This window comes from Herpailurus yagouaroundi, unplaced genomic scaffold (genome assembly GCF_014898765.1).
Source record: "Herpailurus yagouaroundi ecotype Mexico unplaced genomic scaffold, PumYag 140, whole genome shotgun sequence".
In the NCBI taxonomy this organism is placed as follows: domain Eukaryota; kingdom Metazoa; phylum Chordata; class Mammalia; order Carnivora; family Felidae; genus Herpailurus; species Herpailurus yagouaroundi.
In genome coordinates this window covers 61,034,619-61,061,196 of record NW_024412395.1, presented here as the reverse complement: position 1 = coordinate 61,061,196, position 26,578 = coordinate 61,034,619, and the positions used below count along the sequence as shown (strand labels likewise).

The 26,578-nt window shown below is 37.6% G+C and overlaps 1 long non-coding RNA gene and 1 other non-coding gene across 2 annotated transcripts in view; both read right to left on the bottom strand.

Annotated features, from left to right (window-relative positions):
* Nucleotides 1–26,578, bottom strand: part of LOC121030773 (uncharacterized) — a 441,808-nt gene that overhangs the window by 269,655 nt on the left and 145,575 nt on the right. The window lies entirely within an intron of this gene.
* LOC121031207 (U6 spliceosomal RNA) lies at nucleotides 49–155 on the bottom strand. Its single transcript, XR_005790617.1, has one exon. It is a non-coding gene; the product is annotated as a U6 spliceosomal RNA (small nuclear RNA).

Here is a 26,578-nt window from a genome sequence, read left to right as displayed (position 1 = left end):
TTCTTTCTTTCTTTCTTTCTTTCTTTCTTTCTTTCTTTCTTTCTTTCTTTCAATATGGAACACTTCACAAATTTGAGTGCCATCCTTGCACAGGGGCCATGCTAGTCTTCTCTGTATTGTTCCAATTTTAGTCTATGTGCCACCAAAGTGAGCACAGATCATTGGATTTCTTAAGTGCTATAAATAAGAACATTTTTCATCAGCTTAAAATGAAATATTTAAATATACATGAATAAAGACCTAAATGTGCTAGGTGCTAGGAAAATGTTACGCAACATTGGGTATAGCCATGAGATATAATTTTCGCTAAAAAATATGACAAATATTTACAACTTGATAACATATAGCCCTACCCTATATACCTTATAGGGATTGAGTGACACACAGTTTTTATAGCTATATACAGACCCACCAATTCCACACCAGTTCCAACCAATTCCACACCAGTTCCACACCTGTAAATTCATATTAAATATTATAGAGCTCTGCAATGACTCGGCTGTAAGAATATTAATAACATTCTATTTATAGTATCAAAAACTGGGAAAAACTAAATATTTAGTTATGTAGATTGATAAAATTAATATTGGGGGTCTCTATCAACATTCTTTTCAGCACTTAAGGATATTATAGATGAATATTTATTGATATTAACCAATAATTTATTGCTTACTTCTTAAAAAACAGGTTATAAGAAAGTATAGAAAGTTTAAATTTTTGTAAAATAAAATTCCATGTAGCTATATACATAAGATATCATTCTAAGGCTAGACATTGAAAAAGTAGCATGGCTTATCTTTGGATGGTAGCTACTATGAGTGGTTTTTAAAAATTTTGTCTTCACTTTTATTATATTTTTCACTTTTTGAAAACAATAATGAAGGTCATAGTAGAAAAATAGCTAAGGTACAGATTACAAAGGGTCTTTAAAGCCATACAAAGGACTTAAAATTTTATCCTGGAGGTAACAAAAAAACTCCAGGTTTTTTTAAAATTTTTTTTTTTCAACGTTTATTTATTTTTGGGACAGAGAGAGACAGAGCATGAACGGGGGAGGGGCAGAGAGAGAGGGAGACACAGAATCGGAAACAGGCTCCAGGCTCTGAGCCATCAGCCCAGAGCCCGACGCGGGGCTCGAACTCACTGACCGCGAGATCGTGACCTGGCTGAAGTCGGACGCTTAACCGACTGCGCCACCCAGGCGCCCCCAAAAACTCCAGGTTTTTAAAGAAGGGAAGCAAAATGGTCAGATGAATAGACAGAAAGACATCTTAACAATTGGTACCAAAGTTTCTCTAACATAAGAAACTGTTTTTGTTTTTGTATAAATAAATATTTAGTTAACTACTTCAAAGTGGCAGATAAAGTCCTGAAAACATGGCCTGAAAAAGGATAAACAAGGTAAAAGCAAAACCACTTTGCATAAGAAGTGATCAGGAATGTAAAGGTGAGGGATCCCATAGAAGAGAGGAGGAAGAGTTAAGACTAGAGAAGAGAGAGAAAAAAGGAAATATTAGAGAATATGGTAGAAGGCCAGGATTGCATAAAATCATGATCAGTGAGAAGTTTCCAGTGGTGAGGAGCTGGAAGTCATTTTTAGCACAGAAATACCAAACACTGCATTTTTAGTTGGTCCCAGGGCTGTGATATAAACCTGCTCCATCACCTGTTCTGTGGGTAGCCTCCAGTAGTCCATATGAGCTCAGAACAGAGGTGTTTAAAGGATAAACTGTTGGAGCCATAATAGCCGTGGGTGTTATTCAGATAAACCTGAATCATTGTTCCATTTTTCAATTGCTATGGAACCTTGGGCAAATGTCTTAATGAGATGCCATGTTCTGAGTTAACATGTGACCTTTGCGCTACAAAAAATGCTAGCAATTATTTTTATTAATTGCTATCCACGTGCCAAGAAGTATTCTAAGGGGTGTTACAGGTATTTATTCACTTAATCTTCTAGATAACCCTATAAAGGTATACGCTATTTTATTTATAACCTCTATGTGCCTCAGGTGACAAAACCAAGGCACATTGAAGTTAAATGACTTATTTGAGATCCCACAGCTTGACAGTGAAGAAGCTGGAATTTAAACCAGTTATTCTAGTTCCAGAGCATGTACTTCCATCTACCCATGCTATACTGCTCCTCAGAGGCTGGTCTCAAGGTAGGGAGAACTAAATAAGATGATGTAGGATAACACCAAGCACTGTGACTCCCACAGATAAAGATGTTCTGCAAATTTGAATTATATTTCTTTTTTCTTGAATTCACTCTGTATTTATAAAACTTGTTCACAAGAGGTCAAAGAGTTTCTCTCAAATGTCTTTAAGCTTGTATATAGTATTATTTTTTACATTTTCCTGACCAAGAAACAAAAGAATTCCATGAAACAAGGAAAAAGGAGATTAGATACATCTTATTTCCTCCAAGTAAACTCTACTTTCTTTCTATTCCATTTTAGGATTTTTTTTAGAGATGTGGGCCAAGCTCATTTCTCTGTAGCCCATTGGGTTTTAATTAATCTATTTATTAAAATAGAGTAACATACCTTATTTCATTTGCTCCCCATAGCAAGATCAACAAGATAGACATTTTTCACTCCGTTTCTGTGAATGAGGAAACTGAGACTCAAGTAAATGCTTTCATTAAGACCATGTGTGTAGCAAGGCAAGGAGATGTATTAAAAGCTGGGATAGCTGGTTCGAGTCAAGGGCTTAACGGTCAGGATCAACATGTTTTTGTTTTGTGTGTGTGTGTGTGTGTGGGGGGTGTTTACAATTTTCATGGTCAGCTAGTTATATATAATCATATATATGTGTATATATATATGTATATATATATGTATATATATATATATATATGTAGAGAGAGAGAGAGAGAGAGGGAGAGAGAAAATACAGTATTCAATCAAAAATTTTTGTTGTATATATGCAGTATATGTGTATAAAAATCAGGCAAATTTTCTAAGTTCATCACAATATATATCAAAATAAAATATTTTCAGATTTTTTTTAAATCTAGTTACTTGGTGTCCAGTTATTGATGTCATTGCTTCCATTCATTGGGGTAAATAATTAAGAAAGACTGCATTTAGAATTTCCCACATAAAATGATTACTATAGATTAAAGAACAGAATCTTAAAGCAGAAAGAAAGCCAAAACTGAAGAAATAAAAAAACGAAGGCCTAGACAATCTTTGAAATTTAATGATAGTAATTTTTTTCTCCTAACCTCTAACAGTTCTGTTGAGCTGAAATCTAAAGGTATTTAAAACTCTTACTTAAATGTAGTTAAAACCATGAACAAACCTCTGTAGCAAATAGACTTTCCATGTCTATAGAGTCACTTAATAGTTGACAAATAGTTTCTATTAGACCCTATCTTAATTGGTACTTGAGCTTTTTGCCTTAAGGTGATTTGGCTTGTATCATCCTTCCTTTCTTATCAACTGAAATGTCCAACCCCCTTAAAGCTTACTATACCTTGCACATGCTTTAAGTGACAAGTTTTTGGACATTTCCCTCTTATTTTTGATTGAGGCATTGACTGTGTGATTTGTTACAAATAAATTAGCTCTGAAATCTGCATGTGCCAAGGTATTTAGTTTATTAAGTCTTAAAGTTCACCTAATTTCATAAAACCCAACACACACATTCCACAACGTGACAAACAAACAGAGTATGGTACTTGCATCTATAATCATTTTATTGAGGCAGATGTTGGTAGTTAGAGAATGGTTTTGATCTACCCTCAAAATAAAGCATTCATTTTACCCAGGTTGCAATAAAAGTAGGGTGACTACTTCTTTGCCTTCCCAAGCCTCTCCAGTTGGAAAGCTGCTTACATTTATATACTAGGATTCTATACAGCAGAGAGCCATTAACTACCTGCAGGATTGTTACCCACCACTCCTCGCTTCAGCTAGACCACCTCAGCTTCCCAGCTCAGAGCGGTCTGTCCCATTTTCCATTCTTTTCTTTTGTTGGGCTGAAGAAGAGCCTCTGATTTTCCTTGCTGGGGAGGCATCCATCAATGCATCCATTATCTTTTCCAACATATTTACATACTGTGTGTGCTCAGCTCATTGAGACTTTGCCAATAGCTCATAAGGCACTTGGCCCCTAAATTACGGCTGGGTGATTTGGTGAAATAGTAGGTTAAGTAAGTGAGAAGCATGTGCTAAAATTATTAAAAGATTAGGGACAAGGGTAGACATGACATTAAGGTGGGATCTGACTTTAGGAACTACCTTCCCTCAGAATTGACCACTTCAGCCAATTCACCTCAGCCTGGGAAAAAAGCAATGGGCTGTTGTTTTTCCTATGAATCTGTGCGGAAGGAAAATGCTTAGCTGATTGGATGACTCTACTCAATTAAAAACATACTCAATTTAGTGAAATAACATTCTGTCTTAAGTCATTAAAAAAGTCATCATTGGAAAATAGATAAAATTACATATATCATACACATAAATATACATATATGCATATATAGCTACATGTTTCTATATATTATACACTTACATATAGGTTACAAGAATCTTTCAGTTTTCAAAATAGTTTAATTTTTCTGGTTATAGAAATTCTAATGTTCAAAAAATTACATTAAAATTATAAAATACTAGGCATTCTGTCTCTTCAGGTACACCAACAAAAAGCTTTGCTATACTCTATTATTTAAATATTCAAACAATAACAACACATCTCATTTAATACTGAAGTAGAATGATGTGACTTTTCGAAAATAGGCCCTTTAATGCTTTACTTATTTGTATGTATTTTCCAATTAGTAAAATAAAAATAATAAAAGTAACCAAAATGGGTTGCAAAGTAATTATAGCCTACCAAGTAGAAACATATTTGAATGAGTAACATAATCCAGTGAAACGTGTAGCAAGTCTCCTGTGTGAAGAAGTGTATTTATTTTCCTCAAGTCTATTTTATATTCTGTACTCACTAACATTTATAATACGTGACTTCCCCATGCAACAATAATTTAATGATACCTTATTCTTTCCTTGAAAAACAAAAGAAATATTATCAGGCAGTATTACAATAAGCTAAACCAATTACCTTCTAAAATGATTTTAATGCAGGCAAAATACAACAGTCATCATTTTAGCATGGTGAGATTTATTAAGACCGCAACTCAAAACAGTACACTATGCTTCTTATATGCTACATCACTTCCCATGGAGTTTCAATTAATATTTTGAAAGTTTGTATTTTATACCGTAAAATTTCAAAATGTCATATCCTAGTAGATTCTGTGTAAAGAAACTAATAATATCTTACAGGCCACTCTGTTGCAGCTGTCATCTATACACATTCAAATTCAAAGCATACATTGCAAACGCTACCACGAACAGTGACAGGCCCACCAAATAGTTTAAAGCACTGCTCCCATGTCCATAATTCAAAAGAGGTGAGAAAAAAAAGTTATAGAAAAACTAATATGAACCTCAGATCTCTTGACAAATCCTGACTCTCAAGTTATTAATATGCTATGCAAAGGCTTGCCAACATTACACAAGACATTCTTCTAAGGAGATAAGTAGATATCGTAAATCAGATACTTTAGCCCCCCCACCATGGCCCCCCAAAGATAAGAATAGGTCCTGCCCTTGAATTCTGCATACAAAGATCCACTGCACTAAAATAATTATTTTCTCTTGTCATTGCCTGCTGCATGTACTAGCATTAGGTGCATTTTTTATCTGAGGAATAAAAGAGTTACAGCATACATTTCTTCTTAAACCACTTTTATCTCATCTCCTTCAGTGAAGTTAGTATCATTTTGTTCTCCATTATAATTTTGAGATTAACTACCTCTTTTTTTCCAGAAAAATCTCCAAGAACTAGAAAAAAGATCTTTTTAAAATAAACAAACCAAAAAATACGTTTGGAAAATGACCTTTCTTTCCTACTCATGTGATTATTTAACTATGCATTCCAAGTGCTACAGACAACATATGACCTAACAGTTTGGTTGAAGAAGAAAAATGCATCACTGGGTAAAGTGCAACGTTAAGGGGTTAATGATCACTCAATAATAAGACGCTAAGAGATGCCCACAATTTAACATTTGAGGGAGATTTATACTGTTTATAAAATTAGGAGGCTTTTTTTAAATTTATTTTTTTATTTTTTAAAATTTTTCTTTAATGTTTATTTGTTTTTGAGACCGAGAGAGACAGAGCATGAACGGGGGAGGGTCAGAGAGAGGGAGACACAGAATCTGAAGCAGGCTTCAGGCTCTGAGCTCTCAGCACACAGCCCGATGCAGGCTCGAACTCATGGAATGTGAGATCATGACCTGAGCCGAAGTCAGACGCTCAACTGACTGAGCCACCCAGGCGCCCCCAAATTATGAGGCTTTTAATTTTCTTTTTGGCCCATTGCATACTCCCACTACAGTGAATGAGTGCTATTGTCTGTATTTTCACAACTATTATTGAATAGTTCAAATGGCTAGAAATCATTGCTCTTAGGAAAAATAATGTAGCACCAAACACAGAAAGGCAGATGCCACAGTGTAGCTCCCAGTTCTGTAAGGAGATGATGAGAGTCACACACCTTAGGAATACCCTCCCCATCATCACAAAGGCTCATTTTTGTTATGTGCATTTTATATATGCATTGCCTCATTTAATCCTCACAAAAATTTCGTAAAATAAATACTACTCAAAATCCATTGTATATCAAGAACCCGAGAAATTCATTTATGACTTATACAAAAAAACCCATAATTACAAAGGCAGTGCTCTAAACATTATCGTGCCCCTTTGCCTTCCTGAAGGTATACAGGAAGCAAATTGGGTACTGTAGTACCTATAAGTAACAATACACAGTAACTACGATCATAGGCTCTGAAGCCAATTTGTCTGGATTCATATCCTAGTTCTGCTACTTAAATGGCCAGTAAGTGAGTATTTACCCTCACCTTTCTTTAGGCAAAATAGCAAAGCCTATCTCATAGGGGTGTGGTAAAGTTTAGATGAGGTAGCATGTACAAAGTGCTTAAAACACTGCTTGGCATATAGAATGTCCTCAGTAAACTAGGTGATTGCACATGCATTAATTCACCAATTATTTATTAAACTTTCCCTGTGTGCAAGGTACTTGCAGTTTGGAAAATGAAGGACACTCTACATTCTCAAAGATAGAATCTAACAGGGAAACTTGCACATCATTAAATAAATGTCAATAATGGGTATACATCTATTGCTAAAAGAGTTTAAAGAACAGAAAACATATATATGAGTATAGATGAGAGACTGCTTCATGGATGAGGTGTGTTAACACATAACCTGGAAGAATGGCTGCATTTTGGAGAGGTAGAGGAAAGGTGGTGGGAAATAACTTGTTGACCTGGGTAGATGAGATAGCTGGATAATCTTAAAATCTCTTCCAAAAAAATCTAGGGTCTATCATTCTTTTACAGTAGGTGCACTACCTATTTTCTGGACAAAAGCACAGAATGTGCTTCTAGGCACAAAAGAAAAGTATATTAAAGAAGAAAATTGAGGTCAGTCATTTCAGTGTCCTAATCTTCCACAAACAGTTAGTTTGTGTTTTTAATTTTTTATGAAGCAATAAAACGATGATTTCATTTTTTAATTAGGGAAGTCTTTTGGTCATCCTAGACCATTTCTAATGTGTGTGGTGGGGGGCTTCCCTAGGCACCACCAAGCAATTCTCAGACACCAGGGCATCCAAGAACTCAGTATAGTTCTGCCATTATCTACCCAGGGGATAGCAGCAGAATCCACAGGTTGACGGCTCGGTCCTGCAAGACAGCCCCTCTAACTTCTGATGCCAGTCAAGAGCCCAGGTTGTCATCTGTGCCTCTGACAACCTTGGGGATTTCAATGACCCCCTTCTTAGACTGCAGATGCCATTTGCAAGTCCACGTTGTTACTGTACTTGTAACTGACTGGATATAAGTCAGAGGTTCCCATGACCCCCTCCTAGCATTTGATTAATTTGCTAGAGTGGCTCACAGAACTCAGAGGAACATTTCACTTACTACTACTTACTCTTTTTTTTTTTTTTTTCAATAAAAGGATATAACTTTGGAACAGCCAGATGGGAGAGATGTATAGGGCAAGGTATGGGGATTGGGTGTGGACCTTCCATGTCCTCTGGGTATGCTTCTCTTTCCAGTATCCATGTGTTCACCAACCCAGAAGATTTCTGACCCTGAACCCCGTCCTTTTTTTTTTTTTTTTTTTTTTGATGGAAGTTTCATCACATAGGCATGATTGGTTAAGTCATTGAGCATTGGTGACTGAACTCCATCTCCAGCCCTTCTTCCCTCCATGGATGTTTGGGGGTGAGACTGAAAGTTCCAACCTTCTAATCACACGGTTGACTTAATTGGCAACCTGCACCCATTCTTAGATGGGGTTCAAAAGCCACCCATTAACTTAACAGAAGACACCTTTATTACTTTCAACACTTCCTAAATTCCAAGGGTTTGGGGAGCTCTGTGCCAGAAATAGGGACAAAGACCAAATATATATTTCTTGTTATAAATCACAGTATCACAAAAAGGAAGAAAACCAATAGCTACAATCTGAAATTGGTCTGTATGGGATTGTGTTAGAACAGCAAAGTCTTATCTAAAGGGGAAGAGTTTGTCATGGATCTTTACATCCTATCTCTAGAATGCCATGTCTCTACACCTCCTCCCTGACCCCTCTTTTCACTTCAGTTTGGCGTTTAGGTAAGCAGTCTAGAAAGGATAATGGATAGACTGTCAGTCAGACTTAGTTTGTCTGAAACACATCAGGCTCTCCATAAACCAGCTGCTTGCTCACCCTCCCATTCCTCACACTGGCCAGATTAGAAATTTATGTATCATCATCAACTTTTTCCACTTGCTTGTCTCAAAGATCTGGGCCTTGAGATTAAAATTCCAAAATGTCACTAAGATTGGTAGCTTCAATCCCTATTATCTTCCCACTGGACTGTTACAATTACTTTGCAATTGGCCTATTTCCTGTCCATTTCCCATACAATTCATCCTAAATGTTTTGCCAGGAAAAAAAAAGTCTAAAGAATACTAGTTTCTCAGCTGAAAAAAATTTCAGAGTCTTCCTATTTTCCACAGAATTAGGTTGATACTTGGCTGCCAATCAAGGCATTCTTAAACAACGCCCAGCTTGCTTTCTCTTCCATTATTGCCCTCTTATTGCCCTTTGTTGGAGACTTCAACTTAAACACAGAATACAGTGATCATTCTTTCGAACAGGTTCCCTCTCTCAAATGCTTACCCCCTCAAAGATCTTCCCATTGAAAGTCCATGTATTTTTGAAAATCAATCTCAGTAACTACATCTCTGAATCTCACCAGGAATCCCTCCTTTCCCTAAATTTCCTATCACTTTGTATTTACCTTATGGGACATTCAGCATATTCTAAATCATGTTATAACCACATATGTAACATTTTCAATGAGGAGTCACTTACATTAAAAAACCAAATACCCTCCACAGCACCTAGCTTAGTGCCTTAAATAAAAGCTCTGTAGATGTCTACTGAATGAATGAACAAATGCATCAATGAATCATGGAGAGTGCAAAAGTGAAGATAAGAAAGACAGACACTGGTCAATTTGCAAAAACCAGATTCCAAAATTGTTTCACTTACTTAGTGCAGATCTGAACTCAGTCTTCTGATAATTACATACACACTACTGCTCTATGTAGTAGGAGTGGAATGAGAAGGCAGGCTTTTGTTAAAAAAGGGAAATCCAGGAATCAGCATTTTCTGATAAGAGAATAGGTCTTTAGATATTGTTGACATATAATTCATCATCATTGTTTGTCTACCTAGACAAAAATATTTCCATATTGAAGTATTTTTAAATGTATAATGTAAGATAAGTTGGCAGTAGGCTGTGAAGGATACAAAAAGACAGATGTAGATATTGTTCTAAATTTATAAAGCTTATAAAGAATGCTTCTTGCCTATCTATGGAGAGATACCTGTAATTGTGTCCAGCAATTAGTTAAGGTTTATTGTTAGAGTTTAAAGATTCTGTGGACTCTAGTGCTTCCAGGTTCTTCAGCTTATAAAATTTCAAAGTCATCCTTGAACCTGAATATGCTATATACATTCGAAAGACAAATAACACAGGAATCCTGCTATTCTTGTACTTACAAACACTCACGCTTTATATGACCTGATGTCACACACCTACTGGATTCTAAGGTTACTGAAGGGTAGAGATGAAGCTTTGGAATCAGATAATTTCATTCCATTTTAACTGTTTCACAAGCTAAAAGTATCACTTGGAATTTAAATCAAAGCCGGCTTTAATGAACTAAACCAACCCTGGATGAAAATGCTCATTTCACATCAAATCTCAAAGCTGATTATGTATGTATGCTGTTCTCAAAGGTGAAATTCGATTGGCTCCGACACTGACAGCTCTGTTGGAAGCTAGTATTACAGCCACTTATAACTCAGATGAAATGAGGCATTAGTTTGCCTGATAAAATGAACAAGCCACAGTGAAAAGATCACTGCCACAAACAATTTTTTGCTAACAAGATTTGGGGGTGACTTAGTTATGTGTTATACACTCACTGGATTCAGGACTCAGACTCTGAAAAGATAGAAAGCCGTGCTTTAAAGTAACAGGGCAAAGGGGCGCCTGGGTGGCTCAGTCGGTTGAGCGTCCGACTTCCGCTCAGGTCACGATCTCACAGCTTGTGACTTCGAGCTGGATGATCCAGCCCCTGCCTCCCCTTCAAACCTCCACTCTCCCACTTCCTCAGCTGCTGCCAGCCCTATGGAGTGTCTCTGCACCAGGCTTTTCTCATGGGCTCCTGCTTATCCGTGGATTGGCTCTGTGCAGTACAGTCATCACTAGTCACATGTGCTAGGGAACACCTAACATGTGGCTAGTACAAATTAAGCTGTGCTGTGTTGAATATACATTGGATTATGAAAGTTTAGTATATAAAAAAATTGTTCGTATTGGTTACACGTCAAAGTGGTAATATTTTTGATATTTGGGTTAAAAGAAAATTAATTTGACCTGTTTCATAATGTGGCTACTAGAAAAATTTAAATTTCACATGTGGTTTGTATTTGTGGATTGCATTATATTTCAAATGAACTATAGTGCTCTCTACATTAATTCAGATGTCACCACAGAGAGCTGAATTTGTCAGAAGGCATTTTTCAAATGTTCTCTATTTTATATGCTGCCATATCCAAACCACCCTTTATTTCATATGAGGCATGAAATAAATACGTGTGGAATGAATGAATGATTGAATGCATTATAGATGCACTAATTAAGAGCTCAGATTCTGGAATCAACCTGCCTGAATTTCCATCTCAGTTCTGCTATTTATTAACTGTATGAGCAGGGACAAGGGCTTATTCTCTCAAGGAGTGGTTGTTAAGATGAATTCTTACATCAAAAATGTTTAAATCAGGGTATGATATGTAGTAAGTGCTCAGTAAATACTACCTATGGATAAGTATTATTATTCCATTCTACAGACAGAAACATAAAGCACAATAATGCTAATCTTTGGTTACTGAGATGGTGAACGGGAGCCATGATTTAACTCTTGAACTACATGACTCCAAGATACATTTTCTGCCCATTATATGAATGTAAATCAATAGGTGATATAAATAAAAAAAACTGAAGTCAATTTTAAGTTGCTTCAATAATGCTAAAGGAGGTTATATGATTCATATCTGCTCATCTAAATGATATTGGACTTTGGCCTCTGAGTATTATCTATTAACAATGTGACATGTGCTAACAATTATTATATTGGCTAATATTTGTGTAGTCTTATTAGCAGCAGGAATTTTTCTTACCTAATATAGTGCTAAAATATTCAATTTGTGTACCAGCTTTGAAAGTGGACACTGTTCATCATCCTCCCTACTTTCCAGATGAGGAAACTGAGGTACAGAGAGGTTAACTACCTTGCCAAAGTCACACAGCTAAGCAGTGAAGGAGATAGAATTCTAACTCAGCTGGTGTGGCCCCAGAACCTGTGCTTTCCCCCATTTCTGCTACATCACATTTTCCTCTCACATTTTATGCTTGTAGAGCAGTAAAAGATGGCTGAGCATTCAGCCTTATAGTTGCTGCGATTAACTCAAAGATAGGAACTGACTTCTGGTATTTATCAGTAACAGTACATTTTCTAAGAGAAATTGTTTTTCTGACTCAAGCTGGGGAATGGACCATCTAAAAGTAAATTTTCCTTCCAAAAGACATCTTTGTAATCCATACAAACCTAGGCCATCAAAATCTCTGCTGTACTGGGGACTATTTCCTCTGAATTAGACTTAGAGCAAAGAATAAATTATTCTGCATGTCATATCACATCAGGCCCAATCAAGCTCAGTAAGTGACTATTTGCTTCTCTCTTCAGAAGCCCAGCACAATAGATCCTGTGCTGATGACACTTAGAATATTTAAATAAAGCCAGACTAAGTTTATGATTGAAGAAGCCATCATCTGTCATTAGAATGAGAAAATAAATTTTCAATAGTAGACCACTAACATGTTTGAACGGCTCAATTCATTTTCTAGCAGGTCATGGCCAATATCCACTACAGAGAAGCCTTGTTGAAAAACAATCCTCTTAAAGAATCCACTTTGTCTTGATGACAAAGAGGTGTGTTCTTCCCCAGACAAGAAATGGGGGAAAAAATAGCTAAACCCTGTAAATGTTTTTACATTTCAGTGATTTGGTTCTGCGACATCCTATCCCATGTGAGGGGGGAAAAATGAAACAATGGATAAGGAAAAGGACAGATTGTTATTAGTGAGCACTCTTAGGTATATGGCAGAAGCAAGTGAAATCTGGAAACCCAGCAGCCAGAGGCAGCCTGGAAGAAAGAGGTAGGGAACAAGAGTCAGAGGCCAGGTTCTGCCTCCACCTTGTCACTAACTCACTACCTCTGTGTATTCAAGCATCTTGCACACCTTTTCCAAGTAATTATAAAATGAGAGGGTTCAGTTAGATCATAAGATCACTTTCAGTCTCTAAAGGATCTTCCTTACTCTGTACATATGTCTGAGAATTCCAATGTCTAGAATCTTGTTAGAATATGCTGGTCACAGGGAGATGCTCTTCCCCATAGAAACTGATGTGGAAGGACATGATGCTCTCTGGTAGATAAAGTAGCAACATTCACACTTAAAGTTGTGAATGGTCATCAAGGAGAGTTAACTGGGAAAATGCATGTGATTCTGTGGTCAAAGGGTTTGGGAACACTTGCAACTCAGAAGCACAGAAATAGAAGTGAAGACATCTGGGTGTGTTAAAATCTAAACATGTATTGTCTTTTTTTTTTTTTTTTTTGAAGGAGGATGATGTGAACAGAGGATGCATAGTCACCCTGGAAAATGGATCAGGGAAGGCCATGTAGATTTGTATTATTTACTTATCTATCCAGTTCTGAGTCTGGGAGTGTGAGAGAGAGGCATTTCCCTCTGTGAAGATGGATGAGCAGATCAGCCCTAGAGGTTGATGCATGTGTGTTCCATTCAGATAATATTCACTTGCCTTGTTCTGATTCTGCTCATAGCAGGCATCTGTTGGCCCACAGGGACAGAAGGCAGTGGGAAGACTGACATCCATATCCAGTTTTCCTATGGTTATATGTTTTTTGGAAATAAGTAAACATGCATTCTGGTGGGCTTCCTATGAGAAATGGGTCTCAGGGAGTATATGTACCAAGTGGCCAGCTCAAGTATTTAAGTCTACCTAAAATTGTATTTCTCATTCTAAATTAATTCACTGGCATTGTACTTGAAATATATCCTTCTCAGTGAGCTTTATTAACGGGGGTCTGTCCCTGAGAGATGGATCTTTTCTAAAGATTCTGGCAAGGTAATGTTTAAAAGTACATATCCTCAAGTATTCCAGACTTTGGATTCAGTCTTCCTTTTAAAATGCAAACAATAGTCTTGGTCTCTATGCTGCCTGATTAGTAGTGAATCCTGTCTTTTTCCCCTCTGAGTATTTCTTAGTTTCTCAGGAATATCGACAAGTCCTGAAACCCGTCCTGGTGGTCACTTGACATCTCTGTCAGTGGTTTTCCTCCCTCCCAGCAAGTTTCTTGGTCAGTTGCTTTTTGCATATCCTAACTAGCACTACCATGCTGCTGAGGAAGGCACCCCTATACAGCATCACCTGTATCATCACCTGGCACAGGCTTGAAAACAAACCCAGTTTACTTCATATTACAGATGGGGGCTTATGAGGGGCACCTGGGTGGCTCAGTTGGTTAACCATCCAACTTGGGCTCAGGTCATGATCTCATGGTTTGTGGGTTTGAGCCATGTGTCAGGTTCTATGCTGACAGCTCAGAGCCTGGAACCTACTTTGGAGTCTCCCTCTCTCTCTGCCTTTCCCCCATTTGTGCTGTCTCTCTCTCTTTCAAAACTAAATAATAATGAAAGAAAATGTTAAAAAATTAAAAAAAAAGATCTGGGCTTATGAAAAAGAATCAGAAGAAAAAGGAAAAACTTCTCAAAGTTGCACAACAGTATCGTGAGATGAAAATATTGTTATGATTTGTTGAAGACCTAGCCCTTAGTACCTCAGAGTGTGACTGTGTTTGGAAATAAGGTTGTTGTTGTTGTAATTAGTCAAGTTAAAATGAAGCTGTATATGAGGAGAGTGGGTCCCTAATCTAAGTGTCTTCATAAAAAGCGGATTTTTGAAGAAAGAGAAAAATCAACCAGGAGAACGCCATGGGAAGGCTGGGGTTAGATGCCCACAGCCAAGGAACTACCAGAAGCCAGGAGAAAGGCCTGGAACGGATCTTCCCCTGGCACCTGAAGAGCGAGCATGGCTCTGCTGACACTTTGATCTTGAATTTGTAGCCTACACAACAGTGAGACAATAAATTTCTCTGGTTTAAAGCACTTGTTTGCAGTACTTTTACAGCAGCCGTAGCAAACTCGTCCTGCTATTATGGCTCCTTCAAACTTCAGACTAGGCCTCAACATAGGTCCTGCTGCATGTGGGCCCCAGCTGGCTGCCACACTGCAGGGGACAGATCACCTATATATAAATCTGTAACTCTCAGGGGCAGGGATGCTGGGCTCTCCTTACCTACTGCCTAAGCCCTGCAACCAACTTCCTTGTGTCCCCTGTGACATTTTAGAAGAAAAAAAAATTCCTTCTTTACAGCTAGTATCAGGTCTATTTCATAGCCAGGATCAAAAGGAGTTCTGTAGATGTAATTCTGATTATAGTAAGAGAAGTTGTCTCAAACCTCATCATTACAAGGTAATGTTTAGCTTTATCTTTTATAACCAAAGAGACCCCTAAAGCATTCGCCCCAAATAAAAAAGTTTTCTTCCCAAGGTTGAATTCTGCATATCATTTCAGGAAAGAACTGTAAAATAGTAGCTTGTCTTCTCTCTGGTCATTTGGGCTTTAGGGTATAAGGCACCCTGTGTCTTTTTTTAGCTGCTGTGACATTGATGAATTCACTGTGGACGCAGTGTGAACTTTTTGGTAAATGTCACCTCTGGAGGCACCCTGGCTGGTATTTTCCATGTGCAGTGAATAGTGTCCATACTCCACTCACATCCCCATATCCCCTCAGTACTCACTGTTCTCATACATGCTAATGGCTGTGAGCAGGCTCTGCCTGACGGTTTTCTCTGGCCTCAGTGTGCTTACAACACTCAAAAGGCAGGATGAATTGCCAGAGTTCACAGCCTTGGGAGTGGTCCTCAACCAGTGCAAAACAGGAGATGGTGTATCATGATCAGGGTCCTCTCTGACTGTTGGATTGTGTCCCCTCAAAAGATATGTTGAAGTCCTAATCCCGGGCACCTGTGAATATGACCTTATTTGGAAATAGGGTCTTTGCAGATCTAACCTGGTGAAAAATGAAGTCATACTGGATTAGGGTGGGCTCTCATCCAACACGACTGGTACCATTACAAGAAGAGGAAAATTTAGACAGACACAGAGGGAAGTCGCCCATGTGAAAACAGAGGCAGAGACTAGAGTTATGTTACCATAAACCAGAGAATGCCTGACGCTACCAGCTGCTGGAAGAAGCAAGGAAGAACCCTCCCCTACAGGCTTTGGAGGGAATATGGTCCTGCTACCGTCTTAATTTCAGCTTTATGACTTCCAGAACTGCAAGTGAATAAATTTCAATTGTTTTAAGCCATCCAGTCAGTGGCACTTGGTTAGGGAAGTCCTAGCAAACTAACACAGACAGTTTGGCTGGGCTATAGTACCAGTTATTAGTTCAAACACTAATCTAGTGTTGCTGTGAAGGCATTTTGTAGATGTGCTTAACTTTAAGTACAGGAGATTTCTTTCGATAATATGGGTGAATCTCATTTAATCAGTTGAAGGCCTTAAGAGCAAAAAATGAAGTTTCCCAGAGAAGAAATTCTGCCTCAAAAGTGCGGCATCAACTCTCGCCTGAGTTGCCAGCCTGCTAGTCTACCCTGCCCTACAGGTTTTTGACTTGCCAGTCCCAACAATTAATGCTCCAATTCCATAAGATACATCTCTTTATATTAATAATCATATATATACATATGTGGTATTATTGTCCTTATATGATCCTGTTTCCTTGAGTGTGGGCAGGATCTGACACTTGTTTGTGACTACTAGAGGTGATGGGACATATGTCATTACATGAACATAATCACATTATATAAAATTTCAGCATCTGCCTGGCTAACAGTGTCTCCTTTTTGCTGGCTTTGAATAAGCAAAGGGTCATGATGGAAGAGTCCATCTGGCAAGGTACTGAGGGCAACCTCTGACTGACAGCCAAAAAGAAGAAACTGAGGTCCTCAGACTGGCAATTGACGAGGACCTGAGTGCGGCCAACAAACATGGTAGGATATAAGTAGAGGCATCCCCAGTCAACCCTCACATGAGACCACAGTCCCAGACAACACTTTGATTGCAGCCTTTGAGACCCAGAAGCATATTAGTTAGAAATTTTGATCAATTATGGTGACATACTAAAATGGAAAAAAAAAAAAGGAAAGAAAGAAAGAAACTAGAACTTGACTCATCAGAATCCTGGTTCAAGGGCCTTTCTGCTCTCCAAAAATTCTGGTGCTGAGAAAAGGCTCTAACTATCCTTCATACAAGAGTAAGCATATAAGTGTGGCTGTGGATATATGCATGCGTTTGTGCTTTGTAAGAATTTAATTTATACATTAGTACCTATGTTCATCAGTACCAATCCCTATCTCCATTTCAGAGCAACTTGGTAGTAATGAGCATCAAAGGTAATCATTTCATATGAGGAAATAGAGGGTTATTCAGCTATTAGTACTCAGAAAAATTTGCCTTGCTGGCTTTCCACTTCCTGACTGATATTGATTCAATTGGAAAACTGCACAGATGTGACTGTTTCACCTCCATTTAAAGTAATTAGAATTAGTGAGAGAGTGTGTTATTGTCATACCTATTCACTAGTTTTCACAATTTGCCATGAACTTCTGGGAAGGAATAAAGGGAAACCCATGTTGACCTCTGGCAGGCCAGATTCTGATAGCAATCAACCATGAGCTCATAGGATACCACTTCCAGTAGGTTTTTCTCATTTATTTTTCAAAAAAATTATTATGTGATTTATTACCTTAGCATTGATCTATAACTATCATGTTGAGGAAAATGTATAAGACCTGAAGTCCGAAAACTGCTTGGAAGTATTCAAAGTAGCATGTACCCATCAACTTGCCCTGAATTGAAAAAGCAACCTAAAAGCTAGGGCATTCTCCTCCCCTAGGAGAAACTTCAACATTATAAGATATAGTAAATGATAGCACTCAATTTTAACAAAATGCCAGGGGAAAATGGATAACTCCACCCTCTGTAAGTGCCATGAGGGACTTTGAGAAGCATGGAGGTCTTTTATGCCCCACTCTATGCTGTTTAAAAATCTCCTAAGTTTTTTTCTAATCTTTAATTCAACCAATTTTACCTAGCCATGTCTGTGTCTTTCTGCCAATCTTACCATGACATTGGTACATGGTGCAGTAGCCATAGAGTTGGGGTTGGGTGTGGACATAGGGGACAGAACAGATTAGCATGTTGATATTGTTTGTGTCTTGTGTCCAAGTGATGAGATTACAGATTATTTCTTTTTGCTTATTTTTATTTTATGAATTTTCTAAAATTAATATGCATTACTTGAGTAATTTTAAAGTTATTCAAAACTAGCTTTGAAATAATGTGGATATTAGGACATCAAGTTTGATTTGGTATATACATACCATATATAAACCAACTTGGTTGTGGTTAATGTCTTTAGCTGGTGATATTACTATTTTTTGCTTCTATGTATTTTAAAATTTATAATCAGGGTAATGCCAATACTTAGACTTTCAAGGGTATCCTCATACTCGGAAACAGTCTAGAAATCACCACATGGGCTCTGGTCACTCACAGCGTAGATCACTGACCAGCATTGTTGACATCACTTGGGAAGTATAGAAACTCAGGCTCCACTCGAGAACCAATTCATTCAACATCCACCTTTTAGTAAGATCTTGATTTGTATGGATATTACAGTTTCACAAGTAGTTGTGTGGTTAAAAATTCATTACCCAGGGAACTTTTTTTTTTTCCCTCTATGTTATCGAGGCTCTTTACTTTCCGTCTTAAATGTTCTGATTGGCAAATAAATGCTGCTATAATTGGAAGTGATTGAAGTCTGATAATGGACATTTGGTCACTTCAGGGTTTTGTATAAGACTTATTCTCTGTGATATTTTGAGAAAAAAAATACATACTTTAGGTTATACATGACCTATGTGCAAGATGAAGTATGTACAAGAAGAAACTTTGTCTATAATTAACCCTCAGCAGTGATGGCGATAGGAGGTACTCAGAGTTAGGAAAGTCAAAATGGGGGCATTAAAAGGTAAATATGGTCTTCCTGATCATAACTCTTTTGTTCATCATTAATTGTCTGATTATGAAAGGATTTAGTAATCACACCTATATGTAGCTTTAGATTTTATAAAGAATTTTACAAATTTTATCTTTACCACTACCCAATGGGATAAGCATTTTAATTAGGAGCATTACAGTTTAGAGACATTAACATCTGGCTAAATATTGGAGAGCAAATCAGTGATGTGACCTTGGGTCAAAGCTTCCCTCTGTACCACTAGCCAAGTTTAAACAAGGAAGAACCATTCTTATGACTTCCCCTCCTCACAGGGTCTCTGGCTCTGGCTCTAATACTATTCACTCAACCATGTGTCCTTCTCACCTACCATAGCTGGGTACTGTGTGTGATGCTAGGCAGAAAGCAAGGAAACATGACACATGTCCCCATCAACAAGGAGCTTATAATCTGGACAGACCATCCTTTCCATATTTTATGTTTATTTAATTCAATATGTCAAGTACTCATGTCATTGTCTTATAAACAATGATATACCTCACACTGGGTAAAGGGCTCATTCTGGGAATCACTTTTCCTTAACTTCTAGCTCAAAAACTTATTTTGTGACAGTCCCAGGTATTTACCTTATATATAAATCAGCAAGTTTATCTTAAATATTTGAGTCCATTTTCATCAGAATACTTTTTCACATTTTCATTGTGTTCTCAACACTTATTCGACAGAAAACAGGAATAGAATTTCCCAGACTAACAACTCTGAACCATTTCACCATTTCAAATGGAAATCTCCCCCCCCTCCCGTGTGTGGCATACTGCACCCCTGAGAGCCTAGAACAATGTTAGCCTGCAGGGCTGTTCCCAGTGGGAAATGACTGCTCAATATCGCCACCTAAGTGGCAGCTTTTGCCTCTCTGTGTACTTGGTCACAGGACTCATTAAGATCACTGAAAGGTTTTAGTTAATAACAAGACAAAAAAAAAAGTGTCTTCAATAATGAATGCTTTAATGGAAATAACAGCTTTTCTTTTCATGTTAACTAGAAAATGTTCTAAAGCAAGATTTGCTTTATAATAGAGTACTCTATGCACACAGAAGTTTGTTTTTTGTGTTTTTGTTTATTTTTCAACCTCATCTGCATGTATTTACTCATTTTGGTTAGTGATCTCAGATATGACCTTGATAGGCAGCAAAACAGGGTGGTTAGAACATGGCATCTAAACTGTATTTCCTGAGCATGAATTGAAATTCTACGAAGTATTACCTGTATGCTCTCAGGTGAGTTACTTAATCTCACTGTGATTCAGCTCACTCATCTGTAAAATGGGAATAATAGTAGGATCTCAGTATCTCAGGGTTGTCATGAGGACTAAAGTACCATATATGCTACTGTTAAATTGTGTCTTTACTGGAACTGAGTCTAAGCATCTTCCCTTAGTAGGAGTAAAATATTTCCCTTCTATCTATGTGATAGTGTAACTCTTTATACCCACAGAAAAGGATGGCACAGTAGAAACAGTACTGAACAAGGAATTAAGAGATATGTGCTGGAAGCTCTAATTCTCTTAATTAGCTTAGGGATCTCAGGTAATTTCTTAGCCTTTGAGATACCATTTCTTATTTACAAAAGAAATTAGGGTAGGTATTCTCAACATTCCCTTCCAGTTCTAAGTTTTAATGATTCTGAGTTTTTGTTTAGGGTTCTATTTAGATTAGAGAGGGAAATTTGCTATGACTCATAATTGCTAATAATTGCATGTATAATATAATAATTCATATTTGAAGCTGAAAGAAAAAACATTTTAGACCTATTTAGTTAACAGCTAAGAGCTATTCCTTACCAAAGTCTATTCCAATTATTTGGTGTTTATACCATTGGACACAGAATCTACTGTATTAGGGCTAACTGGATCTCTTGTAAAAGTCACTCCAGAGAACGGATATCTATGTGCTAAACCACACTTCCAGGAAAGTGTCTAAAATAACAGCAGGAATCTGACCCTGAAATAGCAGGCCAGCGCTGTAACAATTTCATGGCTCTAGGGTCCAGTGCAAGGCCAGAGCAGTCCAGCCACGAGAGGCTGAATCATGGCCAATAGCTCATTATCCTGCAGGAGGAAGGGGGCTGTAACTGAAACACCCTGCTGCTAGGAGTCTTTGAAGACCCAGAGCCCTCACATAGCGTATTCAGCAGATGGCTTTAGTTAGTGTGACAGTGTGTTGTGTATGTGAATCTAATAAAACACTCCTGACTTATACCAGGGCACAAAGTCTTAAAAATCTGTCATCCATGACTTTCAATAACAACTGAGAGTGAAAAAGTCTTATCCAAGCTAAATATGAAATGTAAGAGGTCACGTTTGTGGTGTTGATGTGGTTCCTGGACCTCGTGATACATCCATTCCAGGATACATGTTCATTCGGAACTCTTTCAGTCTGTCATTCTGCATGGACGATAGCCTATTTAAATCTGAGGGAAGCCTGACATGGTTTATAATTCTCACATGACCACCCTCCTCTAACCCACATAATCCCATATAAAACAAAGTGGGAAAGTAAATCCCTGTTGAGATGTGATGCTAAGTGACCACCACTGCAAAACTACAAATTAGACCTTTGGGTGTTCTTGAAACAGGCATAACTGCTAACGCTAAAGTCCATCATTTAATTACTGTAATGGAGGAGATTTTGCTAATGGTAAGGAAAAAAGTGATAATTGTTGGTAAATGGTCTCTAGATCAGCACCGTCCAACAGAATTTTCTGCAAAGATGGCAAGATACTACATCTGTGTGCTATCCAATATGGTAGTCACTAGCCATATGTGGCTATTGAACATTTGAGATATAGCAAGGGTGACTGGGACACTGAATTTTAAATCGTATTTATTTGAACTACTTTATATAATGTGGCTAGTGTTTATCATTATGGGCAGTGCAGCCATAGAGCCTACAAAGCAGGAAACCTGAGTTATTACCAGTTAGTAAATAACTTGAATCTAAGCCCTCTGCCATTATCTCTACTGGCTTTTCTCAAAAGCACTTGAAAAAAAATTATATTAAGTTTACATTAATTTCCAAACTGGATTTGAGTAGTGTTGTGTAAATCTAGCTCCAAGGAAAATGGCAAGGTAGGTGATGTCTGTTTTTCTCTTGTGGTTTTTCCTACCATCCATATTCTCCTTGATGCCTGTTATCTTTTTCTAACCATCAAGCATCAATCCAACCCCAACCCCACACTCCATATTTTGCTCTACTGTTTATGAACTATTAGTTCATAATTTCCACTAGGTGAATTTTCATTGCAATATGTGACTACTGAAGACCAAACCATGTCTTTGGATACCAAAGTCAATGCTTTTCAAAGCATGGTCTGAAAACCCCTAGCAATGGAGCCATCTAGGGGATGGGGGAAGTATATCTTGAAAGTTTGGATTCCTGGTCCCCATCCCAGATATTCTCATTCCAAAATCTCTGGAATGGGAAGAAGGAGTTCTCTTAGGACCAGCAGAACGGGGAAAAACACAGGCTTTGGAACGAGGCTGCCTCAGTTTGAATTCTAGTTCCAGACTTTATTAAGAGTTAAACTTTGAACAACTGACAAAACTTCTTTGCAGTTCCACTTTCTTTCCTATGAAAGGAAACTTAACTCAGGGTGTGAGAGAAAGAAAAAAAACAGTTGATAAAGTGTGAGGTGCTTCAAAGAGTACCTGATACATATATTAAGCACTATAGTAACCATCATTCTTGTTACTTTTAGCAAACAACTTAAATGAGTCTCATACACATTTAAGTTTCAGAACTCCAGACAAAGGAAAATAGTGAAAAAAGTAGAGGAATAAGGGAACCCGTGTTGTGTGGTAGTAGTTCCTATCTGGGGTCTCTGTGTTTTCAGCTGTAAAATAAGACAGGGTTATCTGCTCAGAATTAAATGGGTATAGAAAACAAATGTGAAAGCCAAGCTGCACGAAGGTTTGCACATGAGAATACCAGATTTGGGATTTTGAATGGAATGAGATGCTTAGGGGCTATCAAATGGACAGTGTCACATTGGATAACCACAAGAAGGAAGAATCAAACCCACTCATGCAGGAGGGAGAAGTGGTATCCCCATGTGAGTGCAATTTGCAAATAGTTGTACTTATAACACATAAAGACTTTGAGTAGAACCATTGTACACACATGCCAGGTTATAAAGCCTTCCATTTCACAAATCACATACACCTGCCAATTGGGACAGGCACTTTTCCCTTGTCAGCAAGCTGGAGTGAAAGCTTTGCTGATCATCATCCTGCCAGCTAGAAAATGGATCACACCATCAATTTATTCTGGAAGTGAGAAGCTCCTTGCCTCTGGGAGAGATTATAAAATGGAGTCATTTTACTCCTGACACCTTCAGAGTCAGTTACTCCTTATGGGACAACTCAAGATCCACGTTCTATGCCTTTGGCAAGAAAACATTTTCTACAAGCTACTGGCTAACACCTCACAGAGGAGTTTTATTTAAGGTCCATGTGGGACCAGAAAACTAAAACCAATAAATTGACACTTTCTAGAGAACACAAAATACCTCAAGACTGAAACTGGAAGACAATTTTTTCCCTTTTCTTTCAGTATTATTTTTATTTCAGTATTATTCTAAACGCATGATTAAATTCTGAAAGTAGCTTAGAGTATGTTTTGACATTTTCTACCTTCTCAATTTCTGAAATAGATATGTAAACTAGCTCATCTCTCATTTTACCTTAGCATACTGTACTCTCTTTCCATTAAAGAAATCATGCATGTTGCCCTCTTTTGATAGGAAATACATTTTTAAGAGACCTAGATGTCTATCATGTAAGTATTTTCCTATGAAACATGTTTGTGCTTTCCAGCTTACTTCAGAAGAGCAAAGGTTGATCTAATTGCCCAGTATATTTATCTGTTGCCATAGGGCAGTTCAGTTCAAGCTTCCCTTGAGCATGGATCATCTAGCTGCTCAGAAATGGATTTGGGAAAATCGACCTGGGGGTACCCCTGCTATAAAGGAGCCCTGTGAGCTCTGGTCAGCTCTGAAGCTGAGCCAGGTTGAGCCTCCGACATCTTGGAAGATTGTTATCTAAGCCTCATCATAGAGTATTTCATTAGCCAGAAAGAATTTGTCAGTAGTTTTGTTCAACAGGCCTTGTCCTCCTGAAAGACTATGAATAGAAAATCCACCAGATTCTGACTAGAATGAACAGGGTCAGGTGGATACTCAAGAAGGTCATAGTGACAACTCCTGGGGCTGGTAAATGTCTTCACAAGATTTTGGGCATAGAGAACCAGACACTGAACATATTACTATTAATCTGTTCTTCATACCAGGTTGAGGTTGAGTCAATTTTTTTCTCTCAATTTGGAGTTAACTTCATTGCATGAACACTGAAATAAATGAACACAATTGTACAAGCTTATTGAGAGAGAAGCCTTTATTTACATCCTTCCTTTTTTCTGCCCTCATCATAATTACAAAGTAACTTGTTCTCCACTGCTGCAGAAAAAGAAATACTAACACCAAAGGCAAAGAGAAATATAATCTATTGATTCTTGCTTTTGAGCTTCCAGTGGCTCAGTCTAGATAATACAAGGTTCATTTAAGAAAGTTTTAGAGATAAATCACTATGCTCCATATTTTATATCACTGGCTAACTTTAGTGCCCAAGCCCCCATGCAAGTTTTCACTTAAAGTGGCTTTTCACCTTGTGGGAATTCATGGACACTTTTGAGAATCTAATAAAAACAATGGACTCTTGCCTTTGGCAATATGTCTAGTAAGTGCTTCAGCTGAGGTCCAAAAGGTTGCTGCCTATGTTCTTCTCTAGGATTTTGATGGTTTCCTCTCTCACATTTAGCTCTTTCATCCGTTTGGAATTTATTTTTGTGTATGGTGTAACAAAGTGGTCCAGTTTTCCCAACACTATATGTTGAAAAGACTTTTTCCCATTGGATATTCTTTCCTGCTTTGTCAAAGATGAGATGACCATGTACTTGTGGGCCCATTTTTGGTTTTTTTAATTCTGTTCCATTGATCTATGTGTCTGTTTTTGTGCCAGTACCATACTATCTTGATGACTACAGCTTTGTAATAAAGCTTGAATCTGAAATTGTGATGACTTCAGTTTTGTTTTTCTTTTTCAGGATTGCTTTGGCTATTTGGGGTCTTTTGTGGTTCCATACAAATTTTAGGATTGTTCTAGCTCTGTGAAAACATGCTGGTGGTACTTTGATAGGGATTGCATTAAATGTGTAAATTGTTTTGGGTAGTATAGACATTTAACAATGTTTGTTCTTCTAATCCATGAGAATGGAATGCTTTTCCACTTCTTTGTATCCTCTTCAATTTCTTTCATAAGTGTTCTATAGTTTCTAGAGTACAGATCTTTTCCCTCTTTAGTTAGGTTTATTCCTAGGTATCTTATTGTTTTTGGTGCAACTGCAAATGGAATTGATTCCCTGATTTCTTTTTCTGCGGCTTCATTATTGGTGAACAGAAATGCAACAGATTTCTGCACATTGATTTTATATACTGTGACTTTGCTGAATTCATGTATTATTTCTGGGAATTTTTGGTAGTCTTTTGGGATTTCTACATAAGAGTATCATGTCATCTGCAAATAATGAAGATTTTCAGTACTATGGTGCGGCCACTCTGGAGAACAGTATGGAGGTTCCTCAAAAAACTAAAAACAGAACTACCCTACCATCCAGCAACTGTACTACAAAGGGTACAAAAATACATATTTGAAGGGGTACATGCACATGCACCCCAATGTTTCTAGCACTACTAACAACAAAAGCCAAACCACAGAGAGAGCCCAAATGTTCATTGACTGAGGAATGGTTAAAGAAGTTGTGGTATATATTTACAATAGAATATTACTCAGCCATCTAAAAGACTGAAATCTTGCCATTTGCAATGATGTGGGGGGAGCTATGTATCATGCTAAGTGAAAAACTCACTGAAAGAAAGACAAATACTATATGATTTCACTCATACGTGGAATTTAAGAAACAAAACATGAACATATGAGAAGGGGGCGGGGGGAGAAGAGAGGGAAACAAACCACAAGAGACTTTTAACTATAGAGAACAAACTGAGGGATGATGGAGGAAAGATGGCTGGGGGGATGGGCTAAATGGGTGATAGGCATTAAGGAGGGAAATTGTGATGAGACTGTGGTTGTATGTAAGTGATAAATCACTGAATTCTACTCCTGAAACAAATACTGCATTACATGCTAAGTAAAACTTAAATTTAAAAAAAAAGTAAAATGCTTAGAGTAGGATAATAACCAAAACAAACAAACAAACAAACAAACAAACAAACAACAAAACAAAACACTGAACTCAATCCCTGATAAAATTATCTCGTATGGACAAACAAAATTTTGGGCATACTTTTAGGGGGGTCTTGGACATCATGAGGGCATCTATTCCAAACAATCTTATTTTAAACCGAAATACTAAATACAAAAAGTCTAAAAAATAGCCCTTGGGAACTGATACCCTAAATTTCTACCTTGACCCTGTTGTTGGATGTTATTGTGATGTATTTTAACTAGACTTTAATTCTCTCATCTGTAAGATGAATATAATAAAAGCACTATTTCCTAGAGGGTCTGTGAGGATAAGACGATATCATGCATATAA